This window comes from Geotrypetes seraphini, chromosome 1, assembly GCF_902459505.1.
Source record: "Geotrypetes seraphini chromosome 1, aGeoSer1.1, whole genome shotgun sequence".
In the NCBI taxonomy this organism is placed as follows: Eukaryota; Metazoa; Chordata; class Amphibia; order Gymnophiona; family Dermophiidae; genus Geotrypetes; species Geotrypetes seraphini.
The window spans coordinates 123,045,392-123,063,285 of NC_047084.1; the positions used below are offsets into that span (position 1 = coordinate 123,045,392).

Sequence of the window (17,894 nt, forward strand, 5' to 3'; positions counted from 1 at the left end):
CCACTGTTTACTCTCCTTAATTGAGTAAAATGACCATTTCACCATACCCTCTGTTTTTTATCTGATAACCAATTCCTAATCCACAACTGAACTTTGCCACCTATCTCATGACTCTTTAATGTTCTCAGGAGCCTTTCATGAGGAACTTTATCAAAAGCTTTCTGAAAATCTAGATACACTACATCAACCAGCTCACCTTTATTCTTACCTCTGTATGATAGTGACAAAGTGTAAGGGTAGAGGTTCCAGGTTCTTTTACTTTTCTGTGTGTGCTGGTATCCAAGTCTCCGGGTTTTAGGTTTTCTTCTTTGTCTCTGTCTGATGGTAGTTGGGTTTCTGCTCATCCATGTTTCTGTTCTTTGGAAAAGGCTTTTCAGAGTTCTCTGGAACTGGGAAAAAGCAAAATTTTGAACATGTAAATAATAGAATTCTAACAATATATGGGGAAGATAAAAATAAACTCAGCATTCAAAAACAAATATCCATCAAAAAAAGGTTTATCAAAAAGAATATTAAATATTAAAGAAAATAAAAAATTATAATAAACTTAGAAAAAATATATATATATTTTAGTGTAGTAGTGAATGTGCTCAGCACCCCCACACACCAATCACAATGAGTAAAGACCAATGAGTTAAAGGACCATCATAGCAGCATTCCGTCCTTATCAAAACCCTCCAATTGGCTAACAGATACTACTACAAAAAAAGGTAGCATTCACTAAATAGTTACATATATAGTGCTTTCAGGAAAAGATTGCATAGAACACTCTAATTATCCAAGCATAGTTTCCAAGCCAAATATTAGGACTTACAAGAGTATAAAGATGATCACTTATCTGAATGGCAGAAGTCTTAAGATGGTATCAGAGGTCCAACATCCCCAAACAACATGGAGAAAGATAGGTACTCGCAGTCCCAAAAAATCTTCATAGAAAGTTAACAGTGGTGCAAAGTCCCAATGTGGTTCTCAAAAAGTGTCCATAATTCCAGGAAAAACATAAAACTAAAAGCAGATTCCAAAATAAAGTACAAAAAGAGTCCCAAAGTAAAAAAATTCAAAATAAATAGCCCACTCATCTCCCCAGGCCGAGTTTCAATTGCTATATCTTCTTCAGGAGGAATGACAAGCAGAGGAAGCCACGCTGCCGCGCTCAACAGTAACGAAGCAGCGTCATACTTCGCAGTAGTCTACAGAAAATAGAACAAGAAAAATAGGAAAAATAAGAATGCACCCAAGACAGGCATACATTGAAAACTAAAAAAGCTAAATAATGCAGTACTAAGTATCAAATATCAAAATTCAGAAAGTAAAGTTGCTTATGAGGCAGCTATGCAGATAGGGCTTCAACCGGGATAATCACTGGAAGTTGGCACAAACGCCGAGAAATCATAGAAACATGGGGCAGCTGCCTAGGTTAAAACATCCCACCCAGCACTATGTAATAACGTGATGACACTGCCACTCGATCTCATTATTTAATCCATTGGGGATAAGAGTATTTAAGAGTATTCCATTCATAGAAAAGTTTCTGTTCTTTGTATAGTAGTTTTCCTGCTCCTCTGAGTAGAAACTTTAAATCATCCAAAGTGTGTTGACATTCAGTCCAGTGTGCTGTCAAAGGAGCTTCCATCCTTCTATTCTTTATGCTACTCAAATGTTCAGTAATTCGATATAGAGGGGTATAGATAGAGGATCACTATACAGGTCCTGGATCTGATGGGCCGCCATGTGAGCGGACTGCTGGGCACGATGGACCTATGGTCTGATCGTATGTTCTTATGTTATCTGTTGTTGGGTGTGGCCGATGTACAGTTTGCCACAAGGGCATAGAATACCATACACAACTCCAATGGACTGACAGTCAGTATGATGTCTCAAAGAAAACAGTTGATCACAGTGAGGTTTTTAAATTGATGTTGTCTCCAGGTCATATGGGCAGACCGATCACCTATCACATTTAAAGTGACCAGGATTTTGATCCAAAATTGTGCCAGAGCACTTAGATAGTACACTTCTCCCTCTGTATTCATGGTTTCAGCAATCGCGGTTTCGATTATTCACGGTTTTTCACTTGCTGGCTCTTCCCCAAAATTGCATTAGCTTGCATAGAAAAATCACTGATTCAAAGCATTTACAGAGAAAATCGCTGATTCCCAGCACTTTCTTTACCATGTTTTGCCTCTCCTTCAGGAACAGTCTAGGTCTCCCACCATGTTATTCGCGGTTTCACCATATTCATGATGGTTTTTAATAGAAAACAGCGAATAACATATGAAAAAATTATTTGCAATTTTTATGTATTCGCGGGTCTGTTAATCCCCTATCACAGGGAATACGGAGGGAGAAATGTTTTTCTCCAAGATTGTTACTTCTAGTATAGGCAAATCTGGGAATTTGAGAAAAGTCAATAATACCTAGAACGTGCCAACACCGAAGAATAATGGCATGAATCTGATGAACGTGAGAAGAATAGGGGAGCATACAAACTGGAGATTGATCAGGCTCTGTTTTCTCTACCTCACATAGTAACATAGTAGATGACTGCAGATAAAGACCTGAATGGTCCATCCAGTCTGCCCAACCTGATTCAATTTAAATTTTTTAAGTTTTTTCTTCTTAGCTATTTCTGGGCAAGAATCCAAAGCTCTACCCGGTTCTGTGCTTGGGTTCCAACTGCCAAAATCTCCGTCAAAACCTACTCCAGCCCATCTACACCCTCCCAGCCATTGAAGTCCTCCCCAGCCCATCCTCCCCCAAACAGCCATATACAGATACAGACCATGCAAGTCTGCCCAGTACTGGCCTTAGTTCAGTATTTAATATTATTTTCTGATTATAGATCCTCTATGTTCATCCCACGCTACTTTGAACTCAGTCACCGTTTTCCTCTCCACCACCTTTCTCGGGAGCACATTCCAGGCATCCACCACCCTCTCCGTAAAGTAGAATTTCCTAACATTGCCCCTGAATCTACCACCCCTCAACCTCAAATTATGTCCTCTGGTTTTACCATTTTCCTTTCTCTGGAAAAGATTTTGTTCTACGTTAATACCCTTCAAGTATTTGAACATCTGAATCATATCTCCCCTGTCCCTCCTTTCCTCTAGGGCAGTGGTTCCCAACCCTATCCTGGAGAACCACCAGGCCAATCGGGTTTTCAGGCTAGCCCTAATGAATATGCATGAGAGAGATTTGCATATAATGGAAGTGACAGGCATGTAAATCTGCTCCATGCATATTGATAAACCATTTTTGATGGATAATAATAGAATTCTGACAGACAGAATCTTTTCCACAGAAAGAAGAACACTAATTTCATCTGTCCAATACTATCTAGGGATTCCACACTCTTATCAGCAAAAGACCAAGTGCGCAGTCTTGGGGTGGTACTGAATGGTCACCTGTCCCTCTCAGCCCATATCTCGCAAGTGGTCTCTATTTCCTACTATCTGTGCCAGCTAAAAAGGATCAAACCTAATATCACTAAACCTGATTTAGCCCAAGTGCTCTACACCTATGTACTCTCCAGAATGGAATATTGTAACTCCATCTTCAATGGAATCACTACCAAGGAACTCAAGCACCTCCAGTGAGTCCAGAACTCTGCAATCCGCCTCCTACATGACGTTTATTACCACGGCCCTATCTCCCCAGCCCTCCATGCAAAACACTGGCTACCAGTTAAATGTGTATTCAAAGCCCTTGTTATAGCCTACAAGAGATTCCACCTCATCATCCCTGCTTACATCGCGTCCAAACTCCCTCATACACCCCCACCCGCCTACTCCACTCTGTTGCTGAGAAATGACTATGCATCCCTGCAGGAAGATCCCTCCAAATGGAAGCAGCTCATAAACTCTCATACAGCCACTTCATCCTCTGTCTTTGGAACCAGTTGCCTACCCAGATAAAAACACAGGACTCACTGATGACCTTCCAGAAAATGCTGAAGACCCGTCTTTAACTGAACAGTGCTAACAGACAGCCTCCTCTTTGCTCCCTTCCTTAAACTCCTTGCTCCCCTCCCGTTCCCCCTTTCTCTGCCCTCCTCTTCCCTTCCCATGCTCCCCTTCCCCTTCTCACCTGTCCCTTCTACGAATGTCTGTAATTTTATTGTGAATGTCAGTTAACCCATTCTGAGCTCCCAGGAAATGGGAAAGAAAACTAAATAAATAAATAAATTTTCCTCTGGCATAGAATTGATCTTATCTCTGAAATGCAATTCTTTTCCTGGCATTGTGATGGGCATTAGATACAGGAAGCAATACTTTAAAGGGGGTCTCAGACAGAGCCACACATACTGTATGTAGTAAAGCTGGAAGAGACTGAGAAGGGAGACTGTGTAATTCATTCATCTACATTTACAGAACAAAACTTAAAAGCTTTCTCTGCAGATAATAAAAAATTTAAAACATTAAAAACAGCATTCGGACAAGACAAGACAAACACAGTAAAACCTTGGATTGCAAGTAATTTGGTTTGCAAGTGTTTTGCAAGACAAGCAAAACATTTTATTAAATTTTAACTTGATGTACAAGCAATATCTTGCAATACAAGTACATACAATATACACACATCACAACTGAGCCGATGGTTCTTCTCTCTCTCTGACACTGCAAGAGTATAGTGACTGTTCTAAACAAACAAAGTCTTGCAATACAAGTACATACAATAAACACGTGTCACATCACCACAACTGAGCCGATGGTTCTTCTCTAACACTGCAGGAGTGTAGTGACTGTTCTAAATTAGCAAAGTCTTGCAATACAAGTACGTATAGTATTTTGTATTAAAGTTTATCCCAGGACAAGCAGGCAGCCTATTCTCACATGTGTGTGACGTCATCCACAGAATACGAATGCAGACAGCCTCGCAAGCAGATTTGCTTGAAGAAACTCAGATGTTTTGAGTTTGCCGCATTGCGCATGCTCGAGTGCCTTCCCGCCCAGCACAGTGCGCGTCTCCTCAGTTCTCAATTTTCCGCGGAGCCGAGAAGTCCATCTTTAATGCTCTGCGCTGAACTTAGTTCATTTCGTGCCTTCTCTCACTGCGGCTCGTGTTTTATTTTCTTATTACTTTATCGCTATGCTTTTCTTTCAGTCATTGTTTAAAAAAAAAAAGTTGAATTTTTTTGTCGAGTGACGGCAGGGTCTGTCGCATGCCCTCAGCCTGCGGGCTTCGACTTTGCGGGTAGCTATTTTTCCTTCAATGTCCCGGCCTGTCACGGGCTTCAAGAAGTGTAGCCAGTGCCAGTGTGTGATCTCCCTCACTGACCCACACGCTGGTGCCTTCAGTGTCTGGGGCCTGTCCATTGCCTGGAGTCATGAGTTCTCTGTGCTACCCTTCAACCTCGAGCCCTCAAATGTCATCAAGTTCAAGTGGAGAAGATTTTCGGGATGGAAACCCCTACTACACCCTCGACCTCGACTCTGATTCGGTCAGGCCTGCTACGGGCTGTCCTCATGCCTTCACGACTTTGACCTCGACTCTCATCAGACTTTCCTTGTTTGGAACATCCTTGACTTCTAGTAAATTTGCCAAGTCTTCTCCTGAGCTTCCCTCAGGTCAGATACCTCAGCACAGTTCCAGCGGTGGTCGTCAAGCTACTTAAACATCATTCCTCCAAGGTGAAGCATTCTTCCTCTTAGTCATCGGAGCCTTTAGCCTCACAAGCGGTCCAGTTTCAGACTCGAATCCACAATTGCAGGCTACCATCCAGACCATTTTAGAGCAGGAATTTGTTCAGTTATTGACCAAATATAGTCCTGCCTCGACTGCTTCCTGCTATCCAGCCTGGACACTCAGCAATCTCACAAGAGGTTGAGTCCTTGCATGTGCTTCGAGCTGAATCTACACACTCTATGCAAGGAGTCCAGTCTTTGCGAGTGTCTCGTCTGGAATCCTCACACTCCATACAAGGAGCTGAGTCTTTGGGAGTGCTTCGAGATACCTCGATCCAAACCACAGAGTCTGTGAGACTTTGATCTACAGCTTCCAGCCCTATATCATCACGTAAGGCATTGCCTATTTTGAGGCATAGGGCTAAGTCTCCTCGACCTCGCACGTGACCTGCTTCTAGGCAGCACTCTCATCACCGGTCGAGGCCCTCATCGAGGCGCAGGTCCTCCTCCAGAGAGAAGCCTTTCTCGTCCAGGCCTTCCAACTCTTTGAGGCCTCCAACTCCTCGATCCAGGACACCAATAGCAGAACCTGAGGGCTCCGCTTCTTCCAGTGCCTCACCCCAGTCTGTTTATTCACTAGGATATCAATACTCCAGAGAGGCCTCACCTTCGTTCTCCACTCGAGGTTCCTCGAAGTCATTGAGTCCCTCTCGAGGCCATCTTCTTGCAGATCATTTGACCTTTTCCTCCTTCCTCCGTCAAATGACTGAGGACCTGGATCTTAAATTGGACTCTGGTTCTAAGTACTCTAAGGAGTATTTAGAAGAAATGGGTTTGCCTCGGCCTCCTGCGGAGTCTCTCAAACTTCCTCTTATCGTTTAAATTTTTTATTCATTTTCATACATCCACAAGTGTAACATAGAAATTTAAAACGATCTCATAAAACATACACTTGAATTCCTTTCATGTACCACTGTAAATACAATATATTATTCTATTTATGAACAATAATAACTGAAATATATGTATTACCTAATATGTTTAATAATTGTTATTAAAATTTTAACCTCTCCTTTCCCTCCCCTCCCAATACACATAACAATTATAATAAAAATAATGACAAATATTTTATGAGATAAATTAAATAAAATGAAACCCAGCCCCCTCCCTTCTTAATAAGATTTTTATTATGGGAAAATGATTTAATTCATTACAGAAATCTGCTAAACTTCCTCTTAACAGGCTTCTTTCTCAGACTTTCAAACAAAACCTGGAGACTCCTTATGCTATTCCTGCTGTTCCAGGCAAGTTGGAATCAAGATATAGAACTGTACATTGCAAGGGCTTTGAGAACTCTCAACTATCTCATCAGTCCCTTCTTGTTGAATCTTTCTTGAAGAGGAGTCATCCTTCCAGGGTCTATGCTACCGTACCTCCTGACAGAGAGGGCAGGATCATGGACAAGTTTGGCCGTCGTCTTTGTCAAAATTCGATGATGGCCTCCAGGGTTTTGAATTATAATTTCATCATTACTACTTATTTCAAGTATTTTATTGATATACTCCCTGGTTTTTCTAAAGACCTTGGTCAACACAGGCTTTTAGAGTTCCAGCAAGTCATTGCTACTTTAGCACAACTCAGGTTACACCTTCTTCAGTCATATTATGATGCCTTTGAACTTTCCTCGAGGGTCACTGCTTTCTAAGTAGCGATGCGCCACCTTGCCTGGCTTCGCACCATTGATATGGATCCCAACATTCAGGATCGTCTGGCCAGTATTCCTTGTGAAGGCAATGACCTCTTTGATGAATCGATAGAGGCCGCCACCAAGAACTCTGAGCATGAGAAATCTTTTGCTTCCATCGTCAGACCAAAGCCTAAGCCAGCTCCTTCCAAACCTTCTCGACCTCTTCCATCCTATCAGAGGCGTTATCCTCCGAGGGCAGCAACAACAAGCACCTCCCAAGAAACTGCAACAACAGAAGCAACAGAAACCTCAGCCTTCTGCTGCACCAAAGGCTTTTCAGCCTTTTTGACTGTCTCAAACAAAGCATAATCTTCATCGTTCTGCCTCTGTCCTCTTCCCATCGGAGGTCGTCTCTAGATAGAACTTTTATGTACCAAGCAAACAAACAACACTGGCTAGACAACTACATTAATGGAGCTAGACTGACCTACGTTGCTTTTAGAAAAGTCATAAAAACTGCCTTATTCGACAGATATATCACCTAAATATTAACTACACCAAACACTATTTCCATTTCTTTTTTTTTCCTAATATGCCCCCTCTGAAATTCTAATCAAATCAAATGAGCTTCAACATAGGGAAATGCAAGGTCATGCATATTGGGAAAAAGAACCCGATGTTCACTTACAAGATGGGGGGGGATCACCGCTAGGGGTGAGCAACCTTGAAAGAGACCTGGGAGTGATGGTGGACACAACATTGAAGGCGTCGGCGCAGTGCGCCACAGCCTCAAGGAAAGCGAACAAAATGTTGGGTATCATTAAGAAAGGTATCACAACCTTTCACGAGCGAAGACACATCTAATATACCGGACTCAGAGGAGCTCATGAGTGGGGAACAGGCTGAAAAAATTGGAACACATAGAGGTAAATAAGGAGGATGTCCTCAAACAGATAGACAGGCTGAAATGCGGCAAATCACCGGGCCCGGACGGGATCCACCCAAGGGTTCTGAAGGAACTAAGACAAGAAATATCGGGCACAATCCAGCATGTTTGCAACCTATCCTTGAAAACTGGTGAGGTTCCAGAGGACTGGAAATTGGCGAATGTCACACCTATCTTTAAGAAGGGATCGAGGAGTGACCCCGGGAACTATAGGCCGGTGAGCCTGACTTCAATTATAGGGAAGATGGTGGAAGCTATGATCAAGGACGGCATTTGCGAGCACATCGAGAGGAATGGCCTACTGAGAACAAGCCAGCACGGATTCTGTAAGGGAAGGTCGTGCCTAACGAACCTTCTGTACTTCTTTGAGGGAATAAACAGTCGGGTGGACAATGGGGAACCCATAGACATCATTTACCTCGATTTTCAAAAGGCTTTCGACAAGGTGCCACATGAAAGGCTGCTTAAGAAGCTGTGGAACCACGGGGTGGGAGGGGATGTGCACAGATGGATCAAGCACTGGTTGTCGGGTAGACTGCAGAGGGTCGGAGTAAAGGGTCAATATTCTGACTGGAGGGGAGTCACAAGCGGTGTGCCACAGGGGTCGGTGCTGGGGCCGTTACTCTTTAACATATTTATCAATGACCTGGAAAAGGAGGCAAAGTGCGAGGTTATAAAATTTGCAGACGATACCAAACTGTGCGGCAGAGTTAAGACCAGGGAGGAGTGTGAGGACCTACAAAGGGACCTTGACAAGCTGGAAGACTGGGCAAACAAATGGCAAATGCGCTTTAACGTGGACAAATGCAAGGTCATGCATATAGGGAAAAAGAACCCGTTGTTCAACTACAAATTGGGGGGGGTATTGTTGGGAGACAACAGACTTGAGAGAGACTTGGGTGTGCTGGTGGATGTATCACTGAAGCCATCTGCACAGTGCGCAGCAGACTCGAAAAAAGCCAACAGGATGCTGGGCATCATAAAGAAGGGCATAACAACCAGAACACGGGAAGTCATCATGCCATTGTATCGAGCGATGGTGCGTCCACATCTGGAATACTGCGTTCAGTATTGGTCGCCGCACCTCAGGAAGGACATGGCGGTACTTGAGAGAGTACAAAGGAGAGCAACGAAAATGGTAAAAGGGCTGGAACACTGCCCATACGCCGAGAGGTTGGATAGGCTGGGGCTCTTCTCTCTGGAGAAGAGGAGGCTCAGGGGAGATATGATAGAGACCTTCAAGATCATGAGGGGCATAGAGAGGGTGGATAAGGACAGATTCTTCAGACTGAAAGGGACAGCGAATACGAGGGGGCATTCGGAGAAACTGAAGGGAGATAGGTTCAAAACAAATGCAAGGAAGTTTTTTTTCACCCAAAGGGTCGTGGACACTTGGAATGCGCTACCGGAGGAAGTGATCAGGCAGAGTACGGTACAGGGATTCAAACAGGGATTGGACGGATTCCTGAGGGATAAAGGGATCGCGGGATACGGAGGGAGGAGCTGGGCTGTAACACAAGTATAAAAAGCTAATTAAGTAATGAGTATAGAAACCAAACCAGGTCGTGCATGTGCAAGACCGGAAGGTTAGGACTTCGATAGGAAGACAGGACTTAAATGAGAAACCAGGGTGGCAAGGGAGCCTCTTCTGGTGATAGACAGGTCGTGACCAGTCTGGGCTGCCGCGGGAGCGGACTGCCGGGCAGGATGGACCTATGGTCTGACCCGGCGGAGGCACTGCTTATGTTCTTATGTTCTTATGTTTAACCAGGACGAAGGAAGTCATCCTGCCACTGTATCGTGCAATGGTGCGCCCGCACCTGGAGTACTGTGTCCAGTACTGGTCGCCGTACCTCAAGAAAGACATGGCGGTACTTGAGAGAGTCCAGAGAAGAGCAACTAAGCTAATAAAAGGTATGGGGGACCTCTCATATACTGACAGACTGAAAAAGCTGGGGCTTTTCTCCCTGGAAAAGCGACGACTCAGGGGAGACATGATAGAAACCTTCAAGATCATGAAGGGCATAGAAAAAGTGGACAGGGACAGATTTTTCAAACTAAGGGGGAACCACAAGTACAAGGGGACACTCGGAGAAATTGAAAGGGGAAAGGTTTAGAACAAACGCCAGGAAGTTCTTTTTCACCCAGAGGGTGGTGGATACATGGAACGTGCTGCCGGAGGATGTGATAGGCAAAAGTACGCTACAGGGCTTCAAAGAAGGTCTGGACAGGTACCTAGAGGACAAAGGGATTGAGGGGTACAGATAGGAGTAGAGGTAAGGTTATAGGGACAGGATTAGAGGTAAATTACAAAATTAGTCAGAGACCACTGTTCAGGCAGTGGGCCTGATGGGCCGCCGCAGGAGTGGACCGCTGGGCAGGATGGACCTCTGGTCTGCCCCAGCGGAGGCAACTTCTTATGTTCTTATGTATATTGTAATTCGCTGTTTTTTAAGATTCTGCATACTGTAATTTCACTGACTATCTGCACATTGTAACTCACTGATTGTCCAGCTCTCTTCAATGTGAACCGGCTAGAAGTCGCACGATTATGGCGGTATAGAAGAATAAAGTTATTATTATTATTATCATTTTTACCATCGATGGGAGACCATTACATCCGACCTCTGGGTGCTGTCAATAATCAGGGAAGGATACTCTCTTCATTTCATTCAGATTCCACCAGAGCTTCCTCCAAGAGAGTATCCTTCCAATCCATCCCAGAACACCCTTCTTCTTCAGGAAGCTCAAGCTCTGCTTCGTCTCCGTGCCATCGAGGAAGTTCCCTTGGAACAGCAGGGGGTTTTACTCTCATTACTTCCTAGTTCTGAAGAAGACAGGCGATCTGCAGCCCATACTTGATCTCAGGGCTCTCAACAAATTTTTGGTCAAAGAAAAATTTGGCATGTTGTCCCTGGCGTCTCTTTATCCCCTTCTATATCATAATGATTGGTTATGTTCTCTAGATCTCAAGGAGGCTTACACTCACATCCCCATTAATCTGGCCTTCCGTCAATACCTCAGATTTAAGGTGGGGAATCTGCATTTTCAGTACAGAGTGCTACCCTTCAGCCTGGCATCATCTACCAGAGTGTTCACCAAGTGCCTAGTAGTGGTGGCAGCAGCTCTAAGGAACCATGGTCTTCAGATATTCCCCTACCCAGACAATTGGCTTATCAAGGATTCAACATCTCAGGGAATTATTGTAGCGACCCAACGGACCACGTGGTTCCTACAAAGCTTGGGATTCAAAATCAACTTCCCCAAATCCCACCTTCAGCCGTCTCAGAATCTACAGTTCATCGGAGATGTTCTGGACATTATCCAACTCAGAGCATTCCTTCCTCAGCAGCGTCTGGATGCTCTCCTTCAGCTCTGCCGCAAAGTGTCTTCCCTTTCTTCACTCTCAGCAAGACACATGATGTTACTACTCGGTCACATGGCCTCGACCGTTCACGTGAATCCTTTTGCCAGACTTCATCTCAGAATTCCTCAGTGGACACTGGCATCTCAGTGGGCGCAGGCTTACGATCCACTCTCTTGACACATTATAGTCACACCTTCGTTGAGACAGTCTCTCCACTGGTGGATGCTCTCTTCTAATCTCTCCAGAGGTTTACTGTTTCAGACATCCCCTCATCAGAAGGTCCTCATGACAGATTCCTCGACCTATGCTTGGGAGGCTATCTCAATGGTCTCCGTACTCAAGGCCACTGGTCCAGCACGGATCGTCAGTGTCAAATCAATCTGTTGGAACTCAGAGCGATCTTCAAGGCTCTCAAAGCTTTTTAGCATCTTCTTCACGACCATGTAGTCCTTATTCAGATAGACAGTCAAGTCGCCATGTATTATGTCAAGCATGGAGGAATAGGATCTCTCGCTCTTTGTCAGGAAGCTCAAAGGGTGTGGGACTGGGCGATCCATCACAACACCTTCCTGAAAGCTGTCTACATTCAAGGAGAGAAAAACTGTCTGGTGGACAAGTTGAGTCGTCTTCTGCAACCTCACGAATGGACACTCAATTCCTTGCCTCTTCATCACATTTTTTCTCAGTGGGGAACTCCTCAGAGAGATCTCTTTGCATCTCCCCACAACCACAAATTGCCATAGTTCTGCTTCAAGATATACTCTCCTCATCACCTCGAGGCAGATGCTTTCCTTCTGGAATGGATGAATCTTTTCCTGTATGCATTCCCTCCATTCTCTCTCATTTTCAAGACTCTTGTCAAGCTCAAGACCGATCATGCCATCATGATTCTAATAGCTCCTCGGTGGCTCAGGCAACCCTGGTTCTCCCTTCTTCAACTTAGCAGCAGGGAGCCATACCTTCTACCAGTTTTTCCATCTCTGCTTACACAGAGTCAAGGATCTCTACTTCAGGTAGGGAGCGACATCTCAGAGAGAATGAGAGCCAGAAGACCTTGAGCATGCGCAGTTGCTCAAGGCCCAGTCTGGCAAGCAGCACGATCTTCTGGCACCTCCTGTGGGTTGGTGCTGCATGCCAGTGCCAGATGGGGGTAAAGCTTCAGTTTGGGCAGGCGGGCGTTCGCGAGGGGAGGCTATGCCGGTTGGTGGGGGGGGGGCATTCACGGGCGGGGGTGATGCCGGTTTGCAGGTGGAGGGACTCGCAAATTGAGTCAACATTCTTGCAAAATTCTCACAAACCGCGTTACTCGCAAACCAAGGTTTGACTGTAATTTTATTAATACATAATGGTAATCACAAAATTAACACAAAGCACACTGTACTCAGAGAAAATGTTAATTATCATTCATATTTGTGGGGTTTCAAAGAGGCAGATGACGTTAAAATGTGCAATGTCACCTCAGTAACAACTATAGAAAAACAGACAAATATAGATGGAATCTCAGCTAAACTAACGCTAGCGGCAGCTGTGTGGGGAAGTTAGAATCACACAGTGAGCTGCCACTAGGGAGAGGAGAGGTACTGCTGAGCCAGCGATTCCATCAGGCAATCTTGAGCCTTTGCTAGGCTGGCCCACTTCCGATGATGCAACTACCTCTTTCGGCATAGGCAGGCTGGCCTAGCAAAGGCCCCAAGGCTGCCTGATGGAATCTCGGCATTGTGTGGGGAAGGTAAAAGCACACAGTGAGCTGCCGCTAGGGAGAGGAGAGGTACTGTTGAATGGGCGATTCCATCAAGTAGCCTCGGGCCTTTGCTAGACCGGCCCACCTCTGACAAAAGAGGAAGTTGCATTATTGGAAGCGGGCCAGCCTAGCAAAGGCCCAAGACTGCCTGATGGAATGGCTGGCTCAGCAGTACCTCTCCTCTCCCTAGTGGCAGCTCACTGTGTGTTTTTAACTTCCCCCACAGCTGCCATCCCCTTCTCTAAAATACAGGTAATCCTTCTAAACCCATACACCCAGTAATAATAATAATAATTTATTGTTTATATACCGCCAAAGCCAAAATAGTTTGAGGCGGTTTACAATAAAAAGAAGAGCTGGACATACAGCGAAAAAACAATGAAGTCTTTGAGTACATGAATATTTGTACAGAATATGGTAACATTCTAGATGCGGGTTTACAAGAAAAAGTAAGTCGAGGCGATTTACAATGGCGGTTTACAATAAAGAAGAGTTGGATATAGAGCGAAAAAACAATGAAGTCTTTGAGTACATGAATATTTGTACAGAGTATGGTAACATTCTAGATGCGGGTTTACAGTAAAAGTAATTCAAGGCGATTTACTACAGGAGGGGCAGGTCATAAGCTGTGAATAAGCAGTGAAGACTTTAGGAATTCTTGGTCAATAGGAAGTAGATCGAGGCGATTTACAATAAGGGATAGGTCATACAGTGAGGGATAAGCAGTGAAGACTTTAGTAATTCTTGGTCACAAATTGGTTGAACAGGTTGGTTTTAATAAGTTTTCTGAAATTGAGGTAGGAAGAGGAGTGCATGATGATGCTGCTGCTTAACCAGTCGTTCTGTAGACTTGCTTGGAAGGCAAGCATTCTGTCAAGGAATCTTTTGTATCGGCAGGTTTTTATTGTAGGATGGCTAAACATGCGTATTCTGCGTGTAGGCCTGGTGGAGAAGTCTAGTTTAAAGTGGGAGACCAGGTATAGAGGGGTCAAACCGAGAATGGATTTGAAACAGAGACAGGCGAATTTGAACAATACTCTTGCCTCTAGGGGCAACCAGTGGAATTTTTGGTAGTAGGAGGTTATGTGTTCCCATTTCTTTAGGTGGTCAGTGGTATAGTGAGTAGGAGGCGCCCCCATGCCTTTCTTGTTGTTCCCCTGCTCATCCACACTCCCACACAACACACTTGTGCCCTCCCTTTCCCTGTACCTCTTGAAGTCGCCAGTGTGAGCAGCTTCTCTGGCCTGCTGCTCATGCCGGCGTTGGCTTTCCCTCTGATGTCACTTCCTGGCCTCATGACCCAGAAGTGATTTAGAGGGGAGCCAAGCCGGCGCAAGCAGCAGCCAAAGAAGTTGCTTGCACTGACAAAGATTTAAAGAGGTACGGTAGGGGGGTAGAGTGCCCCCACCAAGATGGTGCCTGGAATGGCCCACCCTCCCCTTACAATGCTACTGGAGGTGGTGGAGACAAAGACTCTGAATTCAAGAAAGCATGGGATAGGTATGTGGGATCTCTTAGTGGATGCTATGGATGGGCAGACTGGATGGGTCATTTGTCCTTTATCTGCCTTCATGTTTCAATGTACATTAGATAGCCCAATGTACATTAGTGAGCCCACCAGGACGCACACTCCCTCCCCCTTCTCCCCTACTCTGGTTGAAGTTGCTTGCAGCGATCAACATGCTCCTTGCAAGCCCATCAACTCTACCTCTGGCATCACTTCCTATGTGTGGCATCCAGAAGTGACATCAGGGAAGGGGGATGTGCATGTGGCAAGGGGAGTAGTGGGAAGATATGGGCGCAGAGAGGAAGAGGGGTGCCAGCGCCCCCATCAACATGGCGCCTGGGGCGGTCCTCCTACCTTGTCCCCCCCTTACTACACCACTGGGAACATAAGAACATAAGAAATGCCTCTGCTGGGTGAGACCCGAGGTCCATCGTGCCCAGAAGTCCGCTCACACGGTGGCCCAACAGGTCCAGGACCTGTGCAGTAATCTTCTATCTATACCCCTCTATCCCCTTTTCCAGTAGGAATTTGTCCAATCCTTTCTTGAACCCCAGTACCGTACTCTGCCCTATTATGTCCTCTGGAAGCGCATTCCAGATGTCCACCACAAGTTGGGTAAAAAAGAACTTCCTAGTATTCGTTTTGAATCTGTCTCCTATCAACTTTTCCGAGTGCCCTCTTGTTCTTTTACTATTCGAAAGCTTGAAGAATCTTTCCCTCTCTATTCTCTCTATGCCCTTCATGATCTTATAAGTCTCTATCATATCCCCTCTAAGTCTCCTCTTCTCCAGGGAAAAGAGACCCAGCTTCTCCAATCTCTCAGCAGTTTTCCATACCTTTTATCAGACGTGTCGCTCTCCTCTGAACCATCTCGACTAACGCCATATCCTTCTTAAGGTACGGCGACCAGTATTGGACGCAGTACTCCAAATGCGGACACACCATTGCCCAATACAACAGCAGGATAACTTCTTTCGTTCTGGCTGTAATACCCTTTATGATTATACCAAGCATTCTATTCGCTCTCTTAGCGGCCGCTGCACACTGTGCCATCAGCTTCATTGTCATGTCCACCATTACCCTCAAGTCCCTTTTCTGGGTACTCTTATTCAATAACATCCCTCCCATTGTATAGTTGTACCTCGAGTTTCTGCTCCCCACATGTAATACCTTACATTTCTCAACGTTGAACTTCATCTTCCATCTCGTCGCCCATTCTTGTAGTTTGTTCAAGTCCCTTTGCAATTCTTCGCAGTCCTCTGTAGTCCAAGCTCCATTAAATAGTTTGGTGTCATACGCAAATTTTATTATCTCGCACTTCGTCCCTGTTTCTAGATCATTTATGAAGATATTAAATAGCAGCAGCCCGAGTACCGAGCCCTGCGGGACACCACTCGTGACCCTCCTCCAGTCGGAGTAGTGGCCCTTCACTCCTACCCTTTGTTTTCTACCCTCCAACCAGTTTCTGATCCATCTATGTACGTCTCCTTCCACCCCATGGTTCTTCAGTTTCCAGAGTAGACGTTCATGGGGCACCTTGTCAAAGGCTTTTTGAAAATCTAATTATATGATGTCTATGGGGTCTCCTTTGTTCATCCATTTGTTAATCCCTTCGAAGAAGTGCAATAAGTTGGTTAGGCACGATCTTCCCTTGCAGAAACCATGCTGGCTGGTTATCAGAAGTTCGTGTTTTTCAAAATGTTGATCGATGTTTTCTTTTATCAGTGCTTCTGCCATTTTGCCCGGAACCGAAGTCAGACTCACCGGTCTGTAGTTTTCCGGGTCACCTCTTGATCCCTTTTTAAAGATGGGCGTAACGTTGGCTATCTTCCAATCCTCCAGGATCTCGCCTGTTTTCAGGGATAAGTTGCAAATTTGCTGCAGTAATTCCGCTATCTCCTCCTTTAATTCCTTCAGAACCCTTGGATGTATGCCGTCCGGACCCGGGGATTTGTCAGTTTTTAGTTTTTCTATCTGCCTGTGAACGTCTTCAAGGCTCACTTCTATGGATGTTAATTTTTCTGCTTGACTTCCGTTGAAGAATTGCTCAGGTTCCAGTATGTTGGACGTGTTTTCGTTAGTAAATACAGATGAGAAGAACATGTTAAGCCTTTCTGCCACTACCTTCTCCTCCTTCACCACTCCCTTCCTGTCTCCGTCATCCAGCGGTCCCACTTCCTCTCTATATGGCTGCTTCCCTTTAACATATCTGAAGAATGGTTTGAAATTTCTTGCTTCCCTGGCTAGCCTCTCTTCTTACTCTCTTTTGGCTTTCCGAACCTCACGGTGACATTCTTTTTGATACTTCTTGTGCTCTTTCCAGTTCCCCTCAGTTTTGTCCTTTTTCCTTTTTCCAATAGAGTGAAATATTTCTGTGCATTTTGGAGTGATCATATCTGACAAACTGAAGGTAGCCAAACAGAAAAGGGAATTTATATCTCTCACCGCAAATTACATTCAGGTACTGTATAGATGTTCCTGTCTCTGAGCACTAATGAGTACCCTGAGACCTCTGCTAGACGTCACAGCAGCTATTTTTTAAAAGCCATGAGGGGCAGGAATCAGTGGGCATCACTCCTGCCCTTTCGACCACAAAGGGTCCTCTTTTTCGTGGATTGTCCGGGTGCCCGGACAATTTTTGAAAATTGTGGGAGTGTCCAGGTTTAGGTGACTCCCCTGACTACTCCACCTGTTTCTTCAGCCCCCTCCCTCCCTCCATGCTGTTTCTCCAGTCCCCTCCCCTCCCTCCTCCAACCTCCAGTGCTGCTTCCCCTCACAATCTCTCTATCTCTATCTTTTTGTCACTCTCTTCCTTTCATCCACTGTCTACCCTCTCTCTTCCCCTTCTATATGGCACCTCTTCTACCTCCTCCCCATTCGGCTGCTGTAATTTAATCTTTGGGCAGTCTACGGCAGCAGCAGTGAGGTAGGTGAGCCTGCTACTGCCAGGTTGCCCTGGAAGCTGCCTCTGCAGTGACTTCCTGTTCCCACATAAGCAGGACTTGCAGTGAGGTGCTTCTGG

At 45.1% G+C, this 17,894-nt stretch overlaps 1 protein-coding gene and 1 long non-coding RNA gene across 2 annotated transcripts in view; one reads left to right on the plus strand and one right to left on the minus strand.

The window, feature by feature from the left end:
• LOC117357288 overlaps window positions 1-17,894 on the minus strand; it is a 101,895-nt gene that overhangs the window by 1,922 nt on the left and 82,079 nt on the right. Inside the window, exons 2-3 of the long non-coding RNA XR_004538780.1 lie at window positions 815-1,190; window positions 209-389 (exon numbers count right to left, since the gene is read on the minus strand). This is a non-coding gene — a long non-coding RNA (uncharacterized LOC117357288). The remainder of the gene's footprint in view (window positions 1-208; window positions 390-814; window positions 1,191-17,894) is intronic.
• The window catches only part of ARHGEF39 (Rho guanine nucleotide exchange factor 39), a 127,451-nt gene that overhangs the window by 1,579 nt on the left and 107,978 nt on the right, over window positions 1-17,894 (plus strand). The window lies entirely within an intron of this gene.